The sequence below is a fragment of the Lontra canadensis genome, unplaced genomic scaffold (assembly GCF_010015895.1).
Source record: "Lontra canadensis isolate GAN:19392208 unplaced genomic scaffold, GSC_riverotter_1.0 scaffold58, whole genome shotgun sequence".
NCBI lineage: Eukaryota > Metazoa > Chordata > Mammalia > Carnivora > Mustelidae > Lontra > Lontra canadensis.
Window position 1 is genome coordinate 2,889,327 of NW_022631052.1, and position 24,446 is coordinate 2,913,772.

Genomic DNA, 24,446 nt, shown 5'->3' on the forward strand with positions numbered 1-24,446 from the left:
GGTTTCATGGGCCACAGAGTTTCTGTAACAACTGCTCAACTCTGTTCAGTTGGATCAGATTGGCCGGGTGCCAATAAAACTTTATTTATAAAAGCAGGCGATGTGCTGGATTTGGCCCCCCAGGCCCTAGTTTTGCCAACCATGGGCTAAGATCGTGGTGACTGTTATTCAGGCTTTCATGAAAGCAGCATATTACGTTGGCAGGTCTTCACGATTGCCATTTTAAATATCCAGGATCCCTGATCTCTAGCTGCACAGGAAGGGTAGTGAGAAAATCTGACATTAAGAAAATGTCATGTGGTAGCAACTTTCCTGAACTTGCTCTCTAACCTCGCCCAGGGACATGGGATGTTGAGAAAAAATAAAATCGCTTCAGTTGAAAGTTGAAAATTGTGAAACAATCCTTTGGTGTGTTTTGTTGTTGTTGTTGTTGTTGTTGTTTTAAAGATTTTATTTATTTATCTGACAGACAGAGATCACAGGTAGGCAGAGAGTCATGCAGAGAGAGGAAGGGAAGCAGGCTCCCCGCTGAGCAGAGGCTTTAACCCACTGAGCCACCTAGGCGCCCCCCTTTGGTGTGTTTTTAAACTCTGGCTGTTGTTCTGCTGTTGCTTTAGGACTGACCACAGCAGTGCCATTCCTGGCATGGCCTGGGATGCCGAGAGTCTGCTCTCTCCTTCCCATTCCCAGCTCAAGCAATGAGATCCCAAACACACAAGTCTCTCAACTTGGCAGGAGCTGTGAGCTCATGGAAGAGCTGGTGTGTGTCTTTGGTCTGGTCCCTTGTGACACAAAGCATCCTTGAGCCCATTTATAAGATCTCAGTGGCCCGAAGAAGGTGTGTTATTGTCTGTCAGCCCTGACTGTGCAGATAATGGATTGAATCCATGTAGCCCGTGGTAAATGTTTTGGAAGGATTGGAGATCGAGAGCTGGCCCTTCAATCCTCCCTAAACCAGGGTAAAAATGGTGGTTCTCCACCCTGAACAGTACAGAAGGAGCCCTGAAATTCCCAGCTGAGATCATATTCGGGGGCTGAGCTCTTCTCACGAGGTGAGTGTATCAGTATGCTTGTGCTGAGTAACAAACTACCCCCCACCCTTCAGAGTTTTCCTCTATCCTGTGGACAGGTCTGCATTGAGCCAGGCCCCATAGCTGGGCTCTTGGACATATCTGTGGTCAGCTGGCAGGTCAGACAGGGGGCTGGTCACTCTTGGGTACCTTCTCATGGTCTCTTGCTCCCCAACAGCCTAGCCTGGGCTCATTCCCAGGGTGGTCTCAGGGTTCCCAGGGCAGCAAGAGGTCGAGCGCTGATGGGCAAGTGCCTTCCACACCTCTGTCCTTGTTATATTGACCGATGGACATTGGCCAAACCAAGTCATGTGGTCAAGCCAGATTCAAGGCTTGGAGGAACAGAGTCTGCCTCTGCATGGGAGGGTTTGCAGGGGCATAGATGCAGGGAGAGGGACAATTTGTGGCCACTTGTACAACCTGCCACAGCGTCTTTCCTCCTCTCTTTGTTATCCAGAATGTATCGTCTTCATGCATAGCCCTTTATTTGGGGTACACACATCTGGTGGGAAGGTGGTCTTCTCCGCACATACACACACACTGGTCTTCTGCCTACTGCTCCCACCAGTCCGTCACCCCAAATTTCTCTCTGGTCAGCTCCTCACCTTCTGGCCCTCTGACTCCTCTTTTAGACATCCCCAAACTAGAAACACAAAACCCACCATCTCCTGTCCTTTGCCTTGCCCTTCTAAGGACCTCTCGCCCCCCACCTCCCACCCTTGACTTCCTTAGTGTTATTGGTAGAGCCCAGTACCCCAAGCCTCCCTCCCCGCTTTCCCAGGGGCTAATTGGAAGTGGACAGATTCGGTCAGCAGCCCTCCTTGAGAAACAAGTGGTCATTATGGAAATGTGTCACTCATCCTGTAAGCCAGCTGCGTTTGTGGCCCCTTTCTATTATGTGCAAACTCTGCCCCACCCCCACCCCCAAGCACCATAACTGCTTGCAGATTTCACAAATAGCGCAGCCTTTTCCTGGCACCCTGATAAAGACTCCACAGCTTTGGGACATGTAATTGGTCTCTGAAGTGTTTTGGTATTTTGTGTGAAGAAGCCAGATGAGCCCCAAAGAAGTGGTATTTATTCCCTATTATTGTGTCATTATGTATGTATCTCGGGGGGGGGGGCTCTGTGTACCCCCTTCTCCCATTCAGCACCGCCCACTTGTCGACCATCAGATCTCTTATCCGAATGTTCAGTTCGAAACCCGATATTTGAGTAATTTGATTAATCACCTGCATCCGCGTAATTGGCTGGCCGAGGCCCATGGTTGGACAAGAGCCAGCCAACTAGAACAATCTTTGGACCCTGGATTTATTTTACAGGGAACATAAGACCAGATAATTACCTGGCATATTCCAGCTAAATTCACAATGGCGTGTTCTCGCCAATTACTTAGTAATTATCATCGGAGTTAACAAGTATTTCTAAGATTAGCTTCCCTGTAACGCGATGTGTATGGCTCTTGGGGAATGAGTAATAACCGACTAGTTACCCAATTGCTCTATCCACAAATACAATTAGCAGCAGGATTGCTAAATCGTTTCACGATTGGGTTATTATGAGATTGTTGCAAAGCTATTGGCAATCGGCACAATCGCTCATTTTATAAAACTCCGAGTGGAATTTGAAAGCCGATGGCGCTGAAAGGAAACATCTCTCATCCTTCTGCCTTCCTGCAGTTGCCTGGGCCTCAGTGTCCCCATCTGCGAAATCAGGAGGTAGAAGTAGGTGCTTGGAGCAGAGTCCCTCCGATGCTGACAAAAATGCTCTGGTTTGAAAAGCAGCTTGGAACGGCCCTGGAGCGATGCTTCCCGAAGTATGCTCTGCCTGGACCTCCTATGTCAGAGCCAGCAAAGGGGGGAAGGCCGTGCCAGTGCAGATGCTGGGTGCTCCCAGTGTCAGGTTTCCTAGGGGTGTGGTGATGGGCACACACTTGGTGGCTTACTGTGACACACATTTATTGTTCTGTAGTTCTGAAGGCCGGACGTCCAGAGTGGATCTCACTGGGCTCAAGTCAAGGGGGCTGCTCTTTTCTGGAGGCTCTGGAACAGAATGTTTCCTTGTCTTTTCCGGCTTCTAGAACATTCTTTGCATTCTTTGGCTTGTGGCCCCTTCCTCCATCCTCAAGGCCAGCAGTATCGCCTCTCCCTTCTGTGGGCACATGGCCTGCTTCCGCGGTCAGATCTCTCTTATATAAAGATCCTTGTGAGTGTGTCTAGGACCCAGCCATCCAGAAACATTTCTCATTTCAACACGCTCAGCTTCTGCAAAGTCCCTTTTGCAATACATGGTTTCCAGGGCTTAGAACCTGGATATCTTTGGGCTCCAGTATTCAGTCTGTCACATCACCTTGGGCCTAATGAATCGAATCACTCTGAAGGTTAAGACTTTCTAACCAAGCTTCCCAGTCCATTTGAATCTGATTAACATGTGGGAGCCATACCCTGGGGAATATTACCACAGAGTACCTACTGTGTGCCCAGGGCTGATGCTGGATGTGTCCAGCTGGTGCAGAGGCAAATGGAAATAGGAAAGTTAAAAAAAAAATTAAAAAGACCAGACAAAATGGCAAAATAATTAGGATCTTAGTGGGGAGAAATTTGTTATTTGTCTAGTGACAGGAACATGGACCAACTTACTTTAGCTGGGTGCCATGGGGACAAGACCAAAGCAAAATGCTACAGTTGATGTCTCCAAGAGAGCCCCATTAGGAGGAGCCTGATCCAACTAAATGCATCTGGGCCATATTACAGATATGGAAACTGAGGCCAGGAGAGTAAAGTGGGGCCAGGACGGGAGCCCAGCTCTCTAACGAGGCACTTGATCCTCCAAAGGGTTGAAAACGTATTCTCCCCCAATGTTTGTCCAGTCACTCATTCAGTCATCAGATTTTGGTAAAGACGTTGAGTACCAGGCACTTTACTGGATGCTAGGGGAGGGTGGCGAGCAGGACAGACATGGACCCTGTTCTCAGAGTGCTGTCATTCCAGTGGGGCAGACAGACTAGTGCTGTGTAGTAATGAGATCATTTGAGTAGGTCTCGGTCTGTTGAAGGAACCAAACCAGAGCAGTGCTAGAGGGCCTTGGGGACTGGAGTTATTTTAGGTGAGCGTGGTGGGAGGGAGGATCCCGACATCAGAGACCTGAGTGCGAGAAGCCAGCTCTGCAGACATGGCGCAGGGCACACTCAGCAGAAGGAACAGCAGATGCAAAGGCCCTGGGGTAGGAATGAGCAGGGTGTGCTTCAAACCAGAGAGAAGACTGTGGTGGCAGAATGTGGTCGGTGAGGACGAGAGGGTGGGAGGCGAGAAAAGAAGCCGGCAGGAACCAGACTGGGGGAGGGGAGGAGAAAGGGGCTCATGCCTGGTTGAAGTGGGTAGCGATTCCTACAGCATCCCTTCAGCCTCCACATGATATTTTAGGCCGGGTCATTCATTACAGGGTCTGGCCTATGTCTCATAGGATAGTAGGATCCTCTTCCCTACCCATAAGATGCCAACAGTACTGAGTCCCTAGTTGTGAGAACCAAAAATGTCTTCAGATATTGTCAGATGTCCCTGGAGCAAAGTTACCCCCAGTCGAGAACCATTGCCAGAGAGTCTCTGACTTAAGGCCTCGGGTTCTGTACAAAACCTCCCTCATACGACTATTAGGCATCTGGGATGCCCCCCCACCCCCCACCAAGACCCTCTGCTATAGGACCCGGAGAGCTGGTAAGAGGTCTGGATTTTATGCTCAGGGGAGCAGGCAGCCCTTGGAGGGTCGTGGGCAGGGGTGGGAACTGGTGTCTTCAAGGACAAAAATGGAGAAACTCCCAAAATAAAGGGTGGGGGCCCAAGGAGAGTATTTTGATGGCGGCAGAGGCATTCGAAGTTCAAGGAAATGGCCGTTTATCTGCCCTCACTTCCCATTATGGTCAGACAGGATGACTTCACCAGGCGCCAGCGTCCTTTTCCCCCAACCCAGCCCATTACCCTTGGCTGGACCAGGAAGGGCTGTGTTCAGAGGGCTGCCCTCCGTGGTTAGCGTTCTGCCTGTGGGTCTCCATCAGCAGCAGAGAAGCCTCCGCTCTACCCTTGTCGTCACCAAGGGTGAGCCTAAGGAGGGAGACACGCTGCTCCATTCTTCCCAGAAAGGCACATCACCACGTCCCAGTGCCCTCATTAGCTTCTGCTCCAGCCCTGTCTCTCTGGAAAGGAAGACACAGTGAGCTTCAGGGTCACATGGAGACCACAGTCCATCCTGTGGTGCCTTTTTTTGAAGCTGAAGGAGGCACGGCTGATCATCATGTCTGAAACCATTTCCCTGCTTCAGGGGCATTTCTTTAATGTTCATAAATGCAGAGCCCCCACCATACACCAAAACAGCGGCAGAGTCCACCAACCTTCAGCCAGTGTTCGGCTTCAGGCCAGGCACGGTGATCTTCTCCCATTTATGACTGTGCCCATTTTCCAAATGTGAAAACTGAGGTCAGACAAGGCAAAGGGAGCCCTTGCCTGGGTTCTAGAACAAACACCTGGCAAAACCTAGAATTGAGCAAACGTATGTCTGATTTCAGTCTTGTGGCTTCCTTCGTTGCCCTGGCTGCATCAGCGGGGTCAGGGGGAGTAGGCAGGAATGTATCACGGGATCTCACCACCCCCGATCTCATCAGACGCACCTGGGTATCTGTAGTGCTGTAAGAGCCAGGCCCCATCTTAGTCCAGTGTGCCAAAGCCTCTTTTTTAAGTTCCAGAGGATTTGGTACACCCCAGTTTGCAAGCCACTGGCTTATTAAACCAGTTTCATTTTTTGTAGCTTTGATTCTGTTTATGTACTAAAATACCCTGTAAGTTACTACGGGGCCAGCATGCACACACGCACACACCCCTCTTTCATATATCCTCCACATTACACACTTCCCTTCCTCTTTCTCTGTCCTACACTTTATCTTATAAAACACACACTCGGGGCGCCTGGGTGGCTCAGTGGGTTAAGCCTCTGCCTTCGGCTCAGGTCATGGTCTCAGGGTTCTGGGATGGAGCCCTGCGTTGGGCTCTCTGCTCAGCAGGGAGCCTGCTTCCCCCGCTCCCTGCCTGCCTCTCTGCCTACTTGTGATCTCTCTCTCTCTCTCTCTCTCTCTCTCTGTGTGTGAAATAAATATCTTGAAGAAAACACACTCACTTTCTCTTTCCCTACAAAAGACTTGTATTATTGATGTATTATTGATATCAGCAATTGACAAAGTTCCCATGGCCCACAAGCTGCCCCCCCTCCCGCCAGTCTTTTTCTAGAATCCCCAGATTATTTAAAGCCACAGACCCCTAACTAGCATCACCTGGGAACTTTTTAGAAAGGCAAATAGAAGATCAAGAGTCCCCTCCGTCCCAATCAGACGCTCTCGGGGAGGACCCACTTTCTGAGTTGCAGGAAGTTCTGCAGGAAATCTCTCATGTGTGCTCAGGCTCAGAGCTCTAAAGAAACCAGTTCTCACGTCCTACCCCGAGCGAGCAGACTTTTCCACTGCCAATAGCTGCACACCCCGGAGCCCTGACCGAGTGATTCTGCCAGGCAGCCCTGGGAGGTGAGCAGCTGGGTCCCAGAGGAGTGAGGGCTCGGAACGTCCCAAAATGAAGTCCAGCAGGGGCCCGAGAACCACCTGTTAGCTTCAGCGCTAGTGTGAGTTCACAGACGTGCCTTCCGAAGACGTGTCCGGGCCCCTGGCTAAGTGCTATGTTCTGAGAACACCGTTCCCACGGTTGTCCGTTCTAGGAGAAGAGACGGTCAGTAACAAATTGAACAGACAAGTAAGATAATTAAACATTGTGTTAAGTGCTGTGAAGGGAATGGGGAATGGGTCAGACTGACAGGAGGGCTGCTTGGAGGAGGGGCTGAGAAGACTGTCTTAGGGGAGGTGACGTTTGAGCTGAGACCTAATGAGCAGGAGCAGCAGGGAAAGAGCAATCCAGGCAGTGGCACAGCGGATGCAAAGGCCCTGAGGTGGGAATGCGGTGGGCACCTTCAAGGACCAGAATGGAGCACGTGAATGATAGCAGGGTGGTAAGGGAGGAGCTGTAGGGTCTCAAAGGTGAGGATAAGGTGCAGAGTTTATTCTATGGCAGTGGGAAGCCAGTGAGAGATTTTAAACAGGAGCTAACTCCCACCGCTCTGGAAGTTTCCTAATGGCCCGGCTGCTTGCTGCCTCCTCTTAGACTCGGCTAGTTAGTTGGTTCAGTGTATCAAAACCTCATTCCGTTGAGAGCAGTGACAGCATCACGGTAGCCCAGTCCTGAAGGACACAATCAGAGGAAATGAGATTCTGGGGTGTCCTTACTGTCACTGTGGTGTCCTCACCTGTGTGTGCGATGCCTGAGTAGGATTCCTCTGTATTTGGAAATGCCACGAACTTCAGGAGGCTTTCTCAGGGATGGGGGTAGGAGGGAACAGGACAATAGAGGCACTCCATAAGCACCTCATTGTGATAGAGTGTCTTGGCATGGGTGCCCCAGGAAGGAGAAGGAAAAACAGGATTTCCCCACTGCTTTCAGGAGGATTTTTTAAAATTTCTCATTGAGCAAGTGTCCTCAGTCCCACCCAGTTGCTGGGTGCCCAGAGTCTGAATGCAGCTGTGAAGTCGTGTGAGGTTGGCTGGATCCCCTTGCTGTGCACACCCAACATCCAGCCCCACCCAGCTCCCCGGGACAAGGTAGTAATGAAATCCCACGAGGCCTCGTTTGCACAGCATTCTAAATCTGGTAGATATCAGGAGGTATTGAATAGACTACTTCCAACTCCAAATCAGTCCTTGCTTTTCATGCTTTCAAATAGAATAATGCCAAACTGCACTATTTGACAGACAGACGGAGGACCCTGCCTTTTGCTAACTAAGACAGTAGTAACTCCGTGCCCGAATGAGATCTTGACTTGCTTTTCCGGTAACTCTATACTTGTGGGGTTTCTGATTTTTTTTTTTTTCTTTTCCCCTTTCAGGCCAGTTTGATTGTCCTAAATATAACATACAAAAGTGGGGGTTGGGGTTCTGAACACATGAAGATTCCGTCCCCCATCATCTAGTGGAATCGTCTTCCTTTTATGTTCAAAAAGCTGAATTGCTTTCCCTTTATAAAGCACAGCTGAAAAGGTTTTTTTGTCTGTGACTGCCTTTAATTGTGCTGGAATGTGAAGCACCCTGGGACTTTTGTGAAGGAAAGGCTATAAATGCACTGCCTCATTATCCTCATTATTATTAACATCATCTCATGTACGTTGCTTATGCCTGTTGGTAAACGATTGTATGACCAGCCGAGGACTTGCCTGGGTGAAGTCTTCGCCCCTGGCCACCACATTCCTCGAATCCCAAAGATTCTAAATTAGCAAGCGGGCCATCTATTATCACTTAAAAAGTAACTTGTGTGTCTTATTAGGCAAGTGATAACTTGTTATTGAAAGTGCGGATCCGTGAAGAAAGGAAAATGAAATTCACCTGTAATGTCTATAGCCAGAGGTGGTCACGTGAATATTCTCGAGTGTAGCCTTCCAGGCAGTGTTCCTAATAAACATGCAAACTTCCGGTTTGTATCTGTCACAGTAACAGTACAGTAACAGCTGCTGTAACAAATAAGTCTTAAGTATCTGATGGTTTTATACAATAGAAGTCCCATTTCTTGCTCACATAATAGTCCAAAATGGATGTTTCTGGATGGTCGGTGGAATGTCCCGTCTTTTGGATTTGGGTCTACCGCAAATTTCTTCACTTTTGTGCACCTCTGTTTCCTCATCTGTAAAATGGGATGAGCTTTTTCTCTCTTGTAAGGTAGTAATAAGAATTAGAGATCAAACTATAGCTTAATGCCTCCTATAACCAGAGATGCTCAATACCTTGTATCTCCCAGTTGCTATGGTAATAGGATGCTATTCTCACCACGATGATGGCAATAATGATAGTGATAGCAGTTAACAGGAGGCGTGTATTTCCTCCCAGGTGCCAAGATCTCCTTGGGTCTTCAAGCAGCAGGTGTTCTGTGTTTATTATGACATAAAATGATCTGAGGGGATGGCTGTGATTTGACCCCTTGGACTCGTGGCTTATACGTTGTACCTCTCTGAGCTTCAAGCCGTCCATAAGGCAATGCTGAGAAAGGAGCTGGATATACCAGTCCCCAGCTCAGATGGAAGGTTGAGGCTGGAAATAACTGTGTGTGAGTCATCTGCAGAGAAGTGGTGATTGAAGCTGTGGGCTTCTGTGGCAGCTGAGGTCATCCAGGGAGGAGCAGGAGGTCGTCCAAGGACGGAGCCTGGAGTCCCTCTGGCGTGGGGTGTCTTGGTGGGGGGGAGGGTCACTGGGCACAGGAGACTGAGAAAAAGCAGACAGAGCTAGAGGACCCCAGAAGAGCATGGAATCCTGGAACCAATCCGAAGTGGCACCCCATTGCCGCCCTTCCCCCCACATTCCCTTGTATGACTTCACTGTGTTTTATTTTCCTTAGAGCACTTCTCACCATAAGATATTATCTTGTTCCTCAATTTGCTTATTTTTTGTCTCTTCCTTACATCCCTTCCCCCACCCTAAAACATAAGCCTGGGGAGAGCACAACCTCAGCTCCTTGGCTCACCTCTGCATCCCCAGCCTCTAAAACCCTGGGTCCCCCTTAAATACTTGTGGAGTGAATGAATAACTATTGCCAAAAATATATTCACACGCATTATCACATCCCGCTCCTCTAGGCAAGTGTAGCTGCAGACAATGAATGGTACTGTTTACTCAGAATCACTGAGAAATGAGTGGGACATATAAAATAGAGTACAAACTGGGTGGTGGTGGGGGGGTGGCTATAGGATGTGGGAGAATTAACCGGGATCAAAAGAAGAAGATATCAACTGTGTGATGTAAATTATCGTCCCAACAGTAAAGAGTCCAGTGTTGTGGGGGTATTGGCCCCAAACACTCATCATGGTGGGAATGAGGAAATGAAGGCATGGCCTCTGCCCCCTGGGACTCACAAACAGGTGACTGGGATGATTCTCAGTGTCCTCGACCTCTGCTGTCAGATCCTAGGGAGCTGTGGGGTCCAGATCTGGCCCCTTACCCAATCAAGGAATTAGCCAGATGGACAAGAAGGTGTTGGCATTCTTTTTTTTTTTTTTTTAAAGATTTTATTTATTTATTTGTCGAGAGAGAGGGAGAGAGAGCGAGCACAGGCAGACAGAATGGCAGGCAGAGGCAGAGGGAGAAGCAGGCTCCCTGACAAGCAAGGAGCTCGATGTGGGACTCGATCCCAGGACGCCGGGATCATGACCTGAGCCGAAGGCAGCTGCTTAACCAACTGAGCCACCCAGGCGTCCCTGTTGGCATTCTTTTTAGTTGAAGATCTTATTTATTCATGGGAGAGAGCACAAGCAGGGGGAAGGGCAGAGGGAGAAGCAGGGGGAAGGGCAGAGGGAGAAGCAGGCTCCCTGCTGAGCAGAGAGCCCTACCTGGGGGCCCCATCCAAGGACCCCAGGATCATGACCCGAGTCAAAGGCAGATGCTTAACCCACTGAGCCACCCAGGTGCCCCGGGGTATTGGCATTCTTAACAGCCAGATCTGTAATGCAGAGGACTGGAGGTGGGAGGTGCTGGGAAGGAGGCAGAAGAGTCCATGGTTGGAGGATGGGATTCATACGGGTCCTAGCAAGAGCGAAGGAGTTGGAGACAGCCTGAAAGGACCTTGTGGGCCAAGCTTAGGAATCTGGACTCTGCTTACAGAGTCCGGGGGAGCCACCCAGAGTTCTAGCCAGAGGAGCGAAGCCTTCAATTTGCAAAGCAGAAAGACCAACATGGGGCAATCCCTTTCCTTAGTGGAGCTCGCAGCAGATCTTTTCCCCGCCCCCTGCCCCCCTCCACGGATGGTGTGGACAGTGTGGCTCCTCGTCAGACATCAGCGGGAACAAACACGGGTTTTCACGCCCTTGGTTCTGAAAGATCCTTGGGCTGACTCCCTGAGGGGAGAGCGACAGCAGGCTGGCGGTCCCTTGGAAACAAAGGCATTTTCAACAGCCTTCACTATTTACCCGAGTTAAAAATAGCCAGCTGCGTGCCCATGTTTTGAAGGCGAGTGTGGGCAACATCAGGTCCTTAAGATGTGTTCCAGAAACCAGAGGGACGGTTTCCTCAGCTTTGCTGTCAGCCGGTGGTTAAACAAATTCGGGAGCACGGGGGTAGCTTCACAGAGGAAGGCAAGGTTGTAATTAAAAGCTGGTTCCCGGCCATCTGATGGGCCTGCGTGCGAATACTGGCTTTTCTGTCTTTTGAATGGGTTTAATGACCCTCTGAAGTAGGTACCACTCCACTCCCCCATTTATGGACAAGGACACCACGGAAGCAAAGCGGCAAAGGATATAGAAAACTGGGGAGAGGCACGATTTGAACTCAGGGTCATCTAATTCAGATCAAAGTTCCTATCAAGACTACCCCCTTCCTTTTCTTTCCTTCCCAGCTGTGTGTAAGTCCTTCCCAATTTTGAATGCCCCTGGAGCCTCTGGGGACGCTGCCCTGCTGGTCCTTTCCCCCGGGTGCAGGGAGGGGAAAGGCTGACCCACCTCCAAGTGCGTTGTCCAAACCACTGAACCTACCCGGTTTATGACCCTTAACCCCACCCGGTTTATGACTTGTTGAGCTGGCAGGTGCACAGTGAAACCCCGGCATGCGTCCCTTCCCTCCCCTCTCCTTGTGGCGGCCTCCAGGGTGTCGTGGGTGGGCAGGGAGTGGGAAGCATCAGATGAGTGTATTTTCACTGCTCTGGGAACTTGCCAGGCCCCGGGCTGTGGTTTGATGTCTTTCCAAACCGGCCCCGGTTGCTTGGGCACTATTCAACTTCTGCTTTGTTCCTGCCTGGCCGTGTTTAAAATAATTAAGCCCATAAATCAAATAATAAATAGATATTGACTCTTTGTCATGGAGTCTATCAGGATTGATTGACCAGAGGGAATAATGCTTTCCTCAATCAATGGGGAGCCAGGGGGATAGATAAATCTTGATAATTACCGACAAGAGGAAAATCAATAAGTTTATTAATATACACATTGGGAGCCTATATCTCTGAATGCAAAATAAGAGTTTATTTTGGCAGAAGAGGGGAACCAGGGAGGCAGGGAGCGGAGAGAGACAGACGATCAGGATCCCCAGAGGCAGGCATTGTGGCTGGCCTACCTTAGCTACTTGTTGATTTTTATTTTTATTTTTATTTTTTTTATGAACCACGGAAATCCCTGCTTTAAGAAGAAACTGTGGTGTTTATTTTTTTCCATTCTCTGAATGTTGAGTGCCCAAAAATCCCGTCTGCCCGTGAGCTGCACCCCTATTCTGGGAGGAAAGAGAGGAAGGAAAGACTGGAAATGATGGGGAACAGAGACCAGGCTGCTTAGGGACAGGCAACACCCAGTGAGAAGGAGATTCCTGAACTTGGTCAGGGACAGGGAGCAACATCAAAAGAGTCTGGTTGGCATGTTGAGTGTAAGGTGCTTCTGAGCCTTCCAGGAGGCGATGTCAAGTAGACATTTGGATGGATCGTTGTCCAGAGCGCAGGTCTGGACAAGAGGTCCAGAGTGGGCAGCCGTCTGTGCTATGAGAAAGGAGGAACCACAGGCCTGGGGCAGGACTTTCTCAAAGGGGAACTCCTGGGTGGGGCCTGAGAATTTGCATTTTTAACTGGTTCCCAGGGGATGCTGACAGGCTGCAGGCATGAGGGGGTCGGGGAGGGAGATGTAGGTGAGAAGGTGGCAGAGGGTTCCTCTAAGGAAGCCTGATCAAAGGGCCAGAGAGAGGAGGAAAACCAGGAGGGTGTGTGATCATGGAAGCCCGGGGCAGACAGTGTTTCAGCAAGGGAGAGAGTGGTCAGCGGTTTCAGAAGCTAGTATGGAAAGGCCAGGCGAGATGCAGCTGGAAAAGTGCCCCCCGGGAACTCTTGCGGCCTTTAACGTTTTGTTGGCTTGTGGTTTTTACACCTACTTGCAGAATTCCCTGTTCACCTGTGCCCTGATGTTTGACAACCGCACCTGTGCGCCTAGGTGCATACCGTGTGAATTTCCAGGTTACGGCTGGGGTTCAGGTGGCAATGGAGCTCTTTACCCTCTGAACCGGAGGGATGGTGACTGTTTCAAAGGGGGCTGAGGCACAGCTGGAAGATCCATTGCCGGGAACAGTTCCCAGCAGGCAAGAGCTGAAATTCATCAGAAAGACTGTATGGGTTCACTGAGGCTGGAAATGAATCCACTCCTGGGAGATGTTCTCTCTGGGCACGGCACAGTATTATTTTGAAAACCAATCCTTGATGTTCAGCCATAAGTAAAAGTAAGAAAGGGAAGATTGTTGTTTGGTTGACTCCTTGGTGGGTTTTTTGTTTGTTTGTTTGATTTGGTTGGTTTTTGGTGTTGTTGGTTTGTTTGTTTTGTAAGATTTTATTTACTTATTTGACAGGGAGAGAGAAAGAGCACAAGCAGGGGGAGCAGGAGAGGGAGAAACAGACTCCTTGTTGAACAGGGAGCCTGATGTGGGGCTCGATTCCAGGATCCTGGGACCATGACCTGAGCCAAAGGCAGACACTTAACTGATGGAGCCACCCAGGCAGGCGTCCTTAGTTGACTCCTTGTTAACATAAAAGAGGGCCTGGCACACTCGGTATTAAGGGGAACTTGTTTCTTGAACTACTGCAAGCTGAGTTCTGCACTAAGGACTTTAGATCTATTGTTTCATTTAATTGTTGTCCCCATTTTACAGATGAGGAGCCTGGGACTTGGGGAGATGAGGGGGACCATCCAAAGACATACAGCTGGGGTGAGGCTCAGTCACGTTATACGATTGATCTCTCTGATCCCAGAGCTTGACCCTTAACCCCACCAGGCTGTACTGTGTCATCTTAAGAACTGAATTAATTCTTTGTTCGAATATTCTTTGTAGCTATTCTCCAGGGCCCTCTGGATGAGTTTCATAGATCACTGTCATGGTCTGATCACTTCTCTCATCCTTGGGTACAGAGTAAAATGCATGGGAATCTTCCCCATCTAGAAATTTAAAACAGAGCCTCAATTTCTCTATCCGTACAGTGCCCTGCCTTGTGAGATGATTGAGGAGGAAGTGGGTTTCTACATCTAAGGCATTGAGCCCGTTACACATTGTGGAAATTGATAAAGAAAGGCTCACTAGAGTGAGTTCACTAAAGTGAACTCAGGATGCTAGCAGGGAAGGCTAGAAGGGGGAGCTGTGCCACGCGATGCCAATGGCCAGAAGAATTGTCAATGACAGACCCCTAGCAGAAAAATCTCCATGGGAAGGAATCATCAATTCTAAGTCCCAACAGGAAAAGATGTATATTGTATCTTCTACCAGAATTGACTACCCCTGGGACTTAGCCAATGAGAAACTCCTTACCCTGAGCTCTTACTTCTCTCCTGGGGACTTTCCTTTCAAAACAACCCCTCCCAGCTTCCTCTTCCTTCGCCATAAAGTAACATTCTCTTTTGTTTGTTGGACTTGCCTATGGCTTTGCCATAGCTAGCTTATCCTGAGTTGCAATTCTCTGCTCTTCTCAGAAAAACCCGTTTTGGCTGGTAAAACAGCTGGCAGTTTCATTTTGAAGGCGAATGACATCAGGTGCTCTTGTAAGTATTGTCAAGTCTCGTTGTTGCAGTGATTATCACCAGGAGCCCTGCATCGTGGGTACCCAAGGGAGGGCATGCAAACACAACTCTTGTCCTGTACCACAACAGGGAGAACTTTGGACACGGAGTTAGGAGTCCTAGCTTTGTCAGCGTGCTGGCTGTGTGACTTCGGACAAATCACTTCCCCTCTCTGAGCTTCTGTGTTTTCATCTATAAAGTGGGGACAACCGTGTATGTTTCCCTGGGTGGCTAGGAGGAGCAAATGGGAATGGCGAGACTGAAAATTCAGCACAGAATGGCCAGGACCGGAGAAATGTGGGGTAATTTTAAAAACCATATATTGATGACAGTTTACGAAGCATTGACCACATGTCTGCTGTTGTACCAAGCACTACGAGTTTTCCCACCTACCAGGTGGGGTTGGTACTTTCGTACTGGTGGAGCTGGGGTTGGAGCTCCTGTCTGCTGTTGTCAAAGCAGGTCTACTTAGCACTGTATGGGTGAGGAAAATCTCCCCGTTAAACTGGTAGGAGGCAGTAACCCAAGTTTAGAGTTAGGACTGCAGCTGAGGGGAGGGGCAATGGGCTTCCCCCTTCTTGGGGCTCCTTCATGTGGTCTCCTGGGCAGTGACCGTCCCTCTACCTCGACTGATAGATGAGAAGCAGGGACACCTGTCCCCAGCTGTCACCTCCCTTTGACAGAAATAGAGAGTCTTGGGGCTGAGAAGTTGTTCTTGCCTTTAATCAAAAGGCTTGTCCCGAATCCCTTTCAAAAGCACATTTCTTTTCTTCTAGGTGTTCAAAAGACCCAAAGGAGCACTGAGCAGGGAGCAGACCAAGTATCTTCAAAGGCAAGGAACGGGTCCCAGCCATCTTCAGACTTTCCCCGGCTGAGACCCAGTCCCTCCCAGGCCGTTATTAGTGCGGCCTCTTGGGACTGTGGAGGCACAGATCAAGGGTTCTCAGTGCGCTTGTTTGGCATTTTTGTAGACCATGGAGGTGTGTCCTGGCATGTCCATCACCAGAGTCTGATCTCTTTCTGAGCAAGAAGGGCTGCCTTTGACAGGCTCCCGGAACCGGAGATGCTGTGTCTTCGCCTGATGGATTATTCTGTCTTGTTAATAAACTGCTATTTCTTGGGCTTAGCTGGGCTTGTCCCCCCTTCCTCCTGCAGGAACTCTGCCTTCTCTGGCTTCCCTTCCCTGGCCCCTCTTCCTCTCCAGCTTTCAGCCTTGGTGCTGGGACATCCCTAGGGCTTATCTCACTCACCCAGCTACAGAATATCGAGGTGGAAAATGGGTACTGTTGATATGGCATCTGGAGGGATGGGCTTTCCATCTTGTGCTGAATTTGGCAAGGAAAAGGCATGGAAAAAAAGGAAACAAGAATTCAAGGACTACTTCTGCTATGACCTTAGGCAAACTTGAACCTTTCAGGCTCCTAGTCTGCTTGTTTGTGGAATGATTTGAACATTACCTACTTCATCTTTATCTGGGTCATTTATCTCCTTGGCTGGGACTTGTTGGCCTCAGCTGAATACTTAGGAGTGAAGGACCACTCATCCACTCACCCACCCATCTGTCAATCCATCTATCTGTCCATCTTCTCATCAGTTCATCCATCCATCATCCATCCATTCCTCCATCCTCCATCCATCCATCCATCCATCATCCATCCGTCTGTCCATCCATCATCCATGCATCCATCCGTCCATCCATCCGTCCATCTGCTAATCGTTCATCCACCCGTCATACCCCTGCCCCACTTTACCCATTCAACATCTGCCACCCTTCCTTCCCTCCTCCCATCCAACATTCACCTGTCTTCCCCATCCATCATACATCTGCTCAAGCACCCCTTTTCCTACCAACTCATCCTCCCACCTATCTATTCCTGTGCCCGTCCACCCACTCATGTAATGATCTAGCCTTCTAGCCATTCAGCAAATGGTTGCTGAGAGCCCATTAGGCACTGGTAGGTGCTGGGAATGAGCGTTTGGAGCTTTCCTCCTGAGGCCTGATGGAGTCAGAGAGTGTGTCATAATTAAAGCCAGCTCCTTGGAGCAAAGCAAGATGACAGGGTAGGGTGGGGAGTGTCCATAGACGGGAATTGCAGTGGACTGCACGCCCATGGAAATGAACAGTGGGTAGCACATTCCCAGATATGAAAAGAAAACAGACTGTCCAAACAAAAAAACCAGGCAGCAAGCCTGAAAGACCCAGAACCATCTCTGCCTCCTGTTTCCTTGCCTTTGGTTCTCATTTTTATGGAATTCCGTGCTGGTGAGCGTGGAAGCCGAGACCCTGGAAAAAGATGGAGGAAGAGAGGGTGGTCTTGGGTGGTCGGGGTGGGGAGGGAAGAGGCCGACTTAGTAGGCTCCGAAGTGGCTTAGCGCATTTTTCAGAGGTTGGAGGTAGGGAGGGGAACCAACGGCAGGGCTGTTGCCTGTCTACTTTACACCCCATTAACTCCCAACTTGTAATAATTTATCAGTGGCAGGCTGGAGTTTACTTATTCATTATTTATAGGGAAAGAGTTTGCTAAGCAAATCAGCAGTTCGAATAAGATCACAGAAGGGTAGATTTAACCAACTCAAGAAAACCGAGCAGAGTAAGGGCCCTGTCTACAGGCAGATGGAGCTGCTGGGGACAGACAGACACCCGCTGGCCTTAAATGGTGCCTGCCTTGCGATTCCAGAAACTTTCCCTTTATCTCTAAGTGGCCCTTCTCTAAGGAAAACATCTCCCCTTCCCTGCCCTATCCAGCCCGATCTGGGCAATTGTCTCTGTCGCATTTCAGTATTGGAGTAAAAGCCTTCAGTCAACCCTACTAAGAGTATCTTTGGGGGTCAAGTATCAAAACCAGGTCCCTTGAGCTCCTTTCCCTGTGTAAGATGGATGGCCATGGTTTTCTTCAAATGTCCTAAAGATCTCTGGTCCTTTCATGTAAGGACGTCCTCTTGGACTTGAAGTTGGGACACCTGCTTTCCTCTCTGGGTGCTGGATACTGACAGATCCTGTAGGATGGACTTTGTGAACTCGATGCCACAGAGATGCTTCAAGCAGTAGATAAAGCCAGACAGTGTTCTGGGGCGCCTGGGTGGCTCAATGGGTTAAGTAAGCCTCTGCCTTTGGCTCAGGTCATGATCTCAGGGTCCTGGGATCAAGCCCCACATCGGGCTCTCTACTCAGTGGGGAGCCTGCTTCTCGCTCTCTCCCTCCCTCTTCTTGTGTTCTCTCATCTCTAAAAAATAATTTAAAAAACCAGACCATGTTTTGCAAACAAAAGAATTTCAGAACAGATGTGAGGGGGCAGATCGTTTTTTGGATGAAAGTCAATGAAAATGAGAGGATTGGGGGGTGGGTTGTCCTTTATTGGGTCAAAATGAGTGGTTTCATTTTTTCTAGTAGTTCTGAAACTTGACTTAACATGAGGATTATCTGCGAAGCTCTTTATTTTTTTAAGATCTTATTTATTTGAGAGAGAGTGGAGAGCACAAGCGGGGAGAAGGGCAGAGGAGGAAGGAGAAGCAGGCTCCCCACTGAGCAGGGAGCCCAACTCAGGGCTCAATCCTAGGACCTCAGGATCGTGACCTGAGCTGAAAGCGGATGCTTAACTGACTAAGCCACCCAGGGGCCCCTGGGGAGCTTTTTAAAATTTGATTTTTATGCGTGATGTCGGGACTCCACCCCCGCAGAAGGTTCTGATGCAAAGGTTCTGGGGTGGGGCCTGGATGTCCTTTTGTTTAAGCTCTCCCTGTAATTCTGTCCTGGAACCAGGATTAGGAACCACTGTACAATTCCCAGATGAGCCATGTCAGACTTCTCCCCACGCCCATCCCTAATCACAAGAGCACTGTGACAGGGACCCTGGAGTCTTAACCTCCTGGCTTCTCTGTTCTCTTAAAACGGCAGATTGTGTCTTAGTTATCAGAGTCGTTGAGAAGAATAAATGTCAGAGCACAGGTAAAGCACATTTCTTTGATGCCCCACGGCACACCTTGGGCTTGACAATTGGTGGCTGACATCACTGTTGTTACCTCTTAGGGGCTGGCTAATACAGTCTCAGCTACAAGTAGCTTTTGGGGTTCCCTGGGGCAAAGCTCAGAGATGAAATTCAGTTTCCAAAGAGCAGCCAATGTTGTGTTGATATATAGGAACAGTTCTTATGAGAAGACTGGGAACCGTAACAGTAAGGGGAATTACAATTTGTCGGGTACTTCCTAGGGACAAGGGCTCCTGCTAAAGCCTTTACTTGAATGATTTGGGGGTCCTCTTATAGCTCTCCTCCTGAAGCAGGTATAACTCTTATTCCCATTTTACAGACAAAAGACCCAAGGTCAGTGCCTTCCAGGGAGGAGGCAGGGAGGCTGGGAGTGGAGGCAAAGCAGCCTCCCAGCCTCTGCACTGTGAGCTGGGGAGGAGATGGGTAGAGACCACAGATGGTTAGGGGCGTGTCTTGGCTCATCCAGGTTCTGCCGAAGCAAAGAGACCATTCTCACACATTGTCTTTTCAAGAGAATCTAGACCTGGCTTCTAGTCCAGGCTCCCTGACTCAGTGCCGACGGTGCTCAGGCAGTCCCTCCCCTTCTCTGAGCCTCTGTTTCCTCCCTGTAAAACGGGGATGATCAGACTACAACGGGGTTACATGAAGGATCTGGAACAGTGCACGTGGGGAATGCCAGTGAAAGGCGGTGATCTGTCAGCCGCACTGTTTCTCTTGGGGATTGCACAGACCACGACACTTCTCACTTTGCTGTGCATCCTTGGGCATCTCCCCTCTCTGTGCCCCTCCTTCCTTGCTCTGCACAGTGAGGACAACATAGTCCCCTCCTGATCAGGGGGCTGTTAAGAATGAAAGTATGCCCAGTATTCCGATGCTTAGACCGGCGCAGGACATAGCTGAGTGTTAGCTGTTGCTCCTGTTGTTCTCATGAATATATTCCTAATTCATTTGTTTGTTTGTTTTTGTTTCTCTTTGGGCTAAAATGTAAGTTCCACGAGGGCAGAGAGATGGCTTTTAACCTATTACCTAAAACAGTAGCTGATGCCATTGTCGTGCTGAATAGATCCATGAAGGAGTGAATGAGTGAAGGAATGCATATTAGCTTCCAGGGAGCCCACATGTCTCTTAGGGCAGGGTGGGGTCTGGCTGTCCCACCACAGCAGATGTTCCTCGGCTCTGACTTGTGTGATGTGACTTGGGAACCCAGCCCTGGCTGAGCCTGTGCCCACCTATCTGTCTATTTTACCTCCTCCTTTATTTTTTTTTTAAGATTTTTATTTATTTACTTGACAGGCAGAGATCACAAGTAGGCAGAGAGGCAGGCAGAGAAAGGAGGAGGAAGCAGGCTCCCCGCGGAGCAGAGAGCCCGATGCGGGGCTCGATCCCAGGTCCCTGGGATCATGACCTGAGCCGAAGGCAGAGGCTTTAACCCACTGAGCCACCCAGGCGCCCCTTACCTCCTCCTTTAGAAGAGATGGCCGTTCCCTGAGGCACCCAGATGTGATTCCTGGCAGTTGTCTCACCCCGGATTTAGGCACTGCCCTGGTCCTCCCTTACCTGTCACTCTAGTGATTACCTGTATGAAGGCGATTGCCCATTTGGGCTCCAGAAGTCCACAAGAGCAGTAACTGGCCCCTGGCCCCAGGAGCAGTCTTGGGCTCTCTTTGGGTGTTTACAAGGGATGAGGGTCACATGAAGAGGCCAGAGTGGCAGTAGGTAGGAGGAGCCATGTCACATGGGACAAGGTTTCATCATTCTGCTAAGGAGGATTCTAAAAGGATTTTTTTTATTTGAGAGAGTGAGCACAAGCAGTGGGAGGGAGAGCAAAAAGAGAGAGAAGCACACTTCTCCGCTGCGCAGGGAGCCTGGGTTAGGGCTCGATCCCAGGACCCTGAGATCATGACCTGAGCCAAAGGCAGACGCTTGACTGACTGAGACACTCAGGCACCCCTCTAAAAGGATTTTTATTAGGGCAGCAGATGGGGTGCCTAATGTGATCTCCCTTTTGAGTCCCAAAGCTCATTCCCTGGCTGTGTGCAGAGGAGGTTGGAGGTAGCGAAGGAGGAAGGTCAGTGAGAGACCACTGGGGTTCACCAACCAAGAAGGGCTCTTAGAACTTCCTGACAGCAGTGGGAGGTCTCCTTGATCCCCATCACCCCAATGATATTGGGACAATGTCTGAATGATAGCTGATAGTCTCCCCTTCCGCCTTCTCTGCTCCTCTGCCCGAAACCCTCCTCCACAGCTGCCCCTTCCCTACACAGCAGGCTCTGCCTCCTCCTTTGTGCCCATCTCACCATGTGTGACCTGAGCCAGACGAGGGTCTTGTCACACCTTCCTCCTCTACTGCACCAGAAGGCACAGGACATCCTGGATGTTCTTGAGCCATGTGACCTACCCCAGAGTCTAACCCTCAGCCTGTGACCCAGGAGACTGTTACCTGTCTGTTCTATGGATTCATGCCTTGGGTGGTGACTTAAAGGGAGAGAGGAAATGAACGCACTGTTAATTGTTTCTAATCCTTATAAGGAAGAGCAGTATTTTCACTGGTACTCTCCCTGTGCCAGGCACAGCGGTAGGCTCTTTAGATGAATTGTTTAATTTTCAGAATAGTGAGTTCGGCTCATTAAATCCAGCTTATGGATGAAATAAACAGAGGTTCAGAAAGATGAAACAACTTGTAGTGGTAGAGGCCGGGTTCACATCTGGGCATTTCCTGAACAATTCACAAGGATGATACCGTCACCCTTATTTTGCAGATAAGGAAGCGAGGCTCAGAGAGGTTCGGTCACGTGCCTCTATTACTTGACTAGGAAGCACTTGGGAGCCCATGGGCCATCTCTGGGCCTCTGTCCAGCTCCTCCTCTTGTGGGAGAGAATCTGAGGTCTGCTTGTCCGCTTTTCCCCTGGAAAGGCCCCCACACTGGGTTCTCTTCTCTCCTGTGTGGTTTTTGAAGCCACCGTGGGCGGTGACAGTCAGGTTCGTGGACACCATGGGGCTGTTCTGACCCTGAGAAGATGGTGTCCTGAAGCAAACAGACCGTCGTGTGCATGCACCAAGCAGGGACTGAAGCTGCAACCTGAAACTGACAAGTCAGGAAAAAAAAAGAAAAAACAATGTTTGCTAAGTGGGAAAAGAGGGGATATTGGCTGGGAAGAGAAATGTCATTTTCAGGCTGCCAAAAAGAGTGCTAACATATGATCTAGAGAACCGATAAAATCCATAGTCTAATTCTTCTGGGCTGCCTCGTTGAGATAATTTACGAAATCACATCTGAGAGCCTTGACATTTAGCTTCTAATTTTGATAGAGATGATGTTTTGTTGGCCCAATAGGGTGGCATGTGTGTCAACTTCAAAGGCTCCTTCCTAGTTACAAACATTCTAAACCTGTGTCCCCAGTCAAAATCGTTAGAAATGGCTTTGTTAGTCATTAATGTATGTGTTTCTTCGATTGCTTATCCACCCAGCAGAGACGAGAAACTCAGTATTATACCATGCAGGAAGAGTGGAAACACGGGCGTGGGCAGGGTATGGTGGGAACTCACGGAGAGGGAAGATGGGCTCTTTCTTGATGAATAAGACCTTTTGAAGAAGTGGGGGATGGAAGGAAGGGCGTTCTTGGTGGAGGGGATGGTGGGCTCAAAAGCAAGCAAGAAAGAAGGTGCCACATTTGGAAAAGTATCAATTGTTCTTTGGATTGGAATAAATGGTGCCAACTGATGGCGGGCGGGGTATGATCGGTCCCAAAGTCTAAGGCATTTGGACCCTCAGGGATGAGTAATCATAATACTAAGAGTAGAGAGTTTTGAGCCCTAATGCCTGCCAGGCACAGTGCTGAACAGACATGGTGCTACTTTGTGTTACTGAATGTTCACAGCCAACCACGGACGTGAATTTGATCACTCATCACCTTTCCATAGATCAGGCTCAGTCTTCATCCATTTGAGCCGCCCTAACAAAATACCATAGAATGAGGGGCTTAGAAATGGGCATTTATCTCTCTGGAGATAATATCTCTCTGGTTCTGGAGGCTGGCAAGTCCGAGATCAGCACACTGCCAGATTTCGCACTTAGTGAGAGCCTGACTCTCGGTTCACAGAGGACTGTCTCATCCCTGCCACTTCTTGGGATAGAAGGGACAAGGGAGCCCTTTGGGGTCTCTTTGATAAGACATCAATCCCATTCTCATGATCTAATCACCTCCCAAAGGCCCCACCTGCAAATGTCAACTGGAATTTGGGGGCGGGCACAAGCACTCGGCCTTGAGCAGGCTCCAGGAAGTTTCCGTTCCTTGTCCAGGGCTTCCTGGGTGTAAACCACAGAGGCACAACTCAGCATAAGCAGGAGGCCGTGGAGGGCTGATGAAACTCACAAAGACATGGGAGTAGAACGTCTGGGCTCTGGTCTTAGGGAAGGGGGGCAGCATCACTGCGTACCAGATCCAGGTTTGGGTTAAACCCTGAGCCTCTCTCCACTGTACAATGTCATCGACTCTACCCACATGTTCGCAGTGTGCTTGCGATGGTGCAATTGACAGTTCCCACACTGGCAGACAGGATGGTATAGAGGCTGACCTGACATGTGGGCTCTGGCCCTGAGCTGTGTAGAGTGCGTGGTCTGGCTGATCCTAACTCTTTGTATAGAGTCCCAGCCCCGGGCCTGGGCATTCCCTCCTACTGGCCTCCCTAGAGCATCTCAAAGTGCATGCACCTTGCGTGCTGAGTTGGCTGGACCCTTGCATGCTAAGATCCTTGCATCTCTGCCCTAGAGGCTTTGCAGATAGAAGTTGGGGATTTAAGGAGGCCTGAGAAGGCAAGATTACCCGGCAAATATCGGGAAGGAATTCTCTTGGTGCCCCAGAGTTAAGAGCTTAAGGGGGGGAAAAAAGCACCCCAAATGAACTTGAGTGATGATTTTTGGCCGTCTCTGAGAAATTGGCACAAACTTACATTTTGTTCGTGCACTTTCTAAATTGGGTTTTGGGGAATGACAGGACTTTGAATTGAAACAGATTACCAAGGTGAGGCTTGGTGACTAATGGAAATATTTGTAATAGGATTACATGGAGTTTTCATCTTTCCCATGAAGATGCAACATTGTCACACGGCCACCTTTCAGGGCACGGAACCTCTGTTTTTAATCTCTCTGGACGTTTATTTGCTGTTTTTAAATGATTGAGAGGTGAGGTCATCCCTGGGGTGACTTGCTTTCTATCTGTGAGAAGCAGGAGAAAGCTATTAACAAAAACATGAAATTGAATCTCAACGAGCACAGATTCCCATTCGCCTCTGCTTCTTTGAAACCACTCGCCTGCCCAGTTACGTACAAATGGAGGCATCTGTGGGCATTTGGAAGAGAACCGTGTTCCTTCGGCGCCAAGAAGAACGCAGCTTCCAAAGCAGAGACCGGTTTTCCCCGATGATGTTTACTGCACAGGGGTGACCCTGGCCAGAGTCTCCTGTTTTTCATGTTGCCGTTGTCTCTTTCGTGCCCGTCTTATGCCCTCACTCCTGCTGTGGCTCTGTGATTCAGTACTGTATGGGGCTGGTGGTGCCCATCCTGTGTCCTGGGAAACCCTGATTCACTTAATCCCTAACCTGCAAACCTCCGCCTCCTGCCTATTACCTATGAACCGGGAGCTCTGGTCAGGAGAGGATAGACTTGTGCAACAGGGACAGTCAACCCCGACAGCTCCGTGACTTACTCAGAAAGTTCACCTCTCAGTCACGTAGGGTGTGCTCTAGTTTGGGCAATGC

The 24,446-nt window shown here is 49.5% G+C and overlaps 1 protein-coding gene across 2 annotated transcripts in view; it reads left to right on the top strand.

The window, feature by feature from the left end:
- The window catches only part of KSR2 (kinase suppressor of ras 2), a 409,167-nt gene that overhangs the window by 354,090 nt on the left and 30,631 nt on the right, over nucleotides 1-24,446 (top strand). The gene's annotated exons all lie outside the window — the stretch shown is intronic.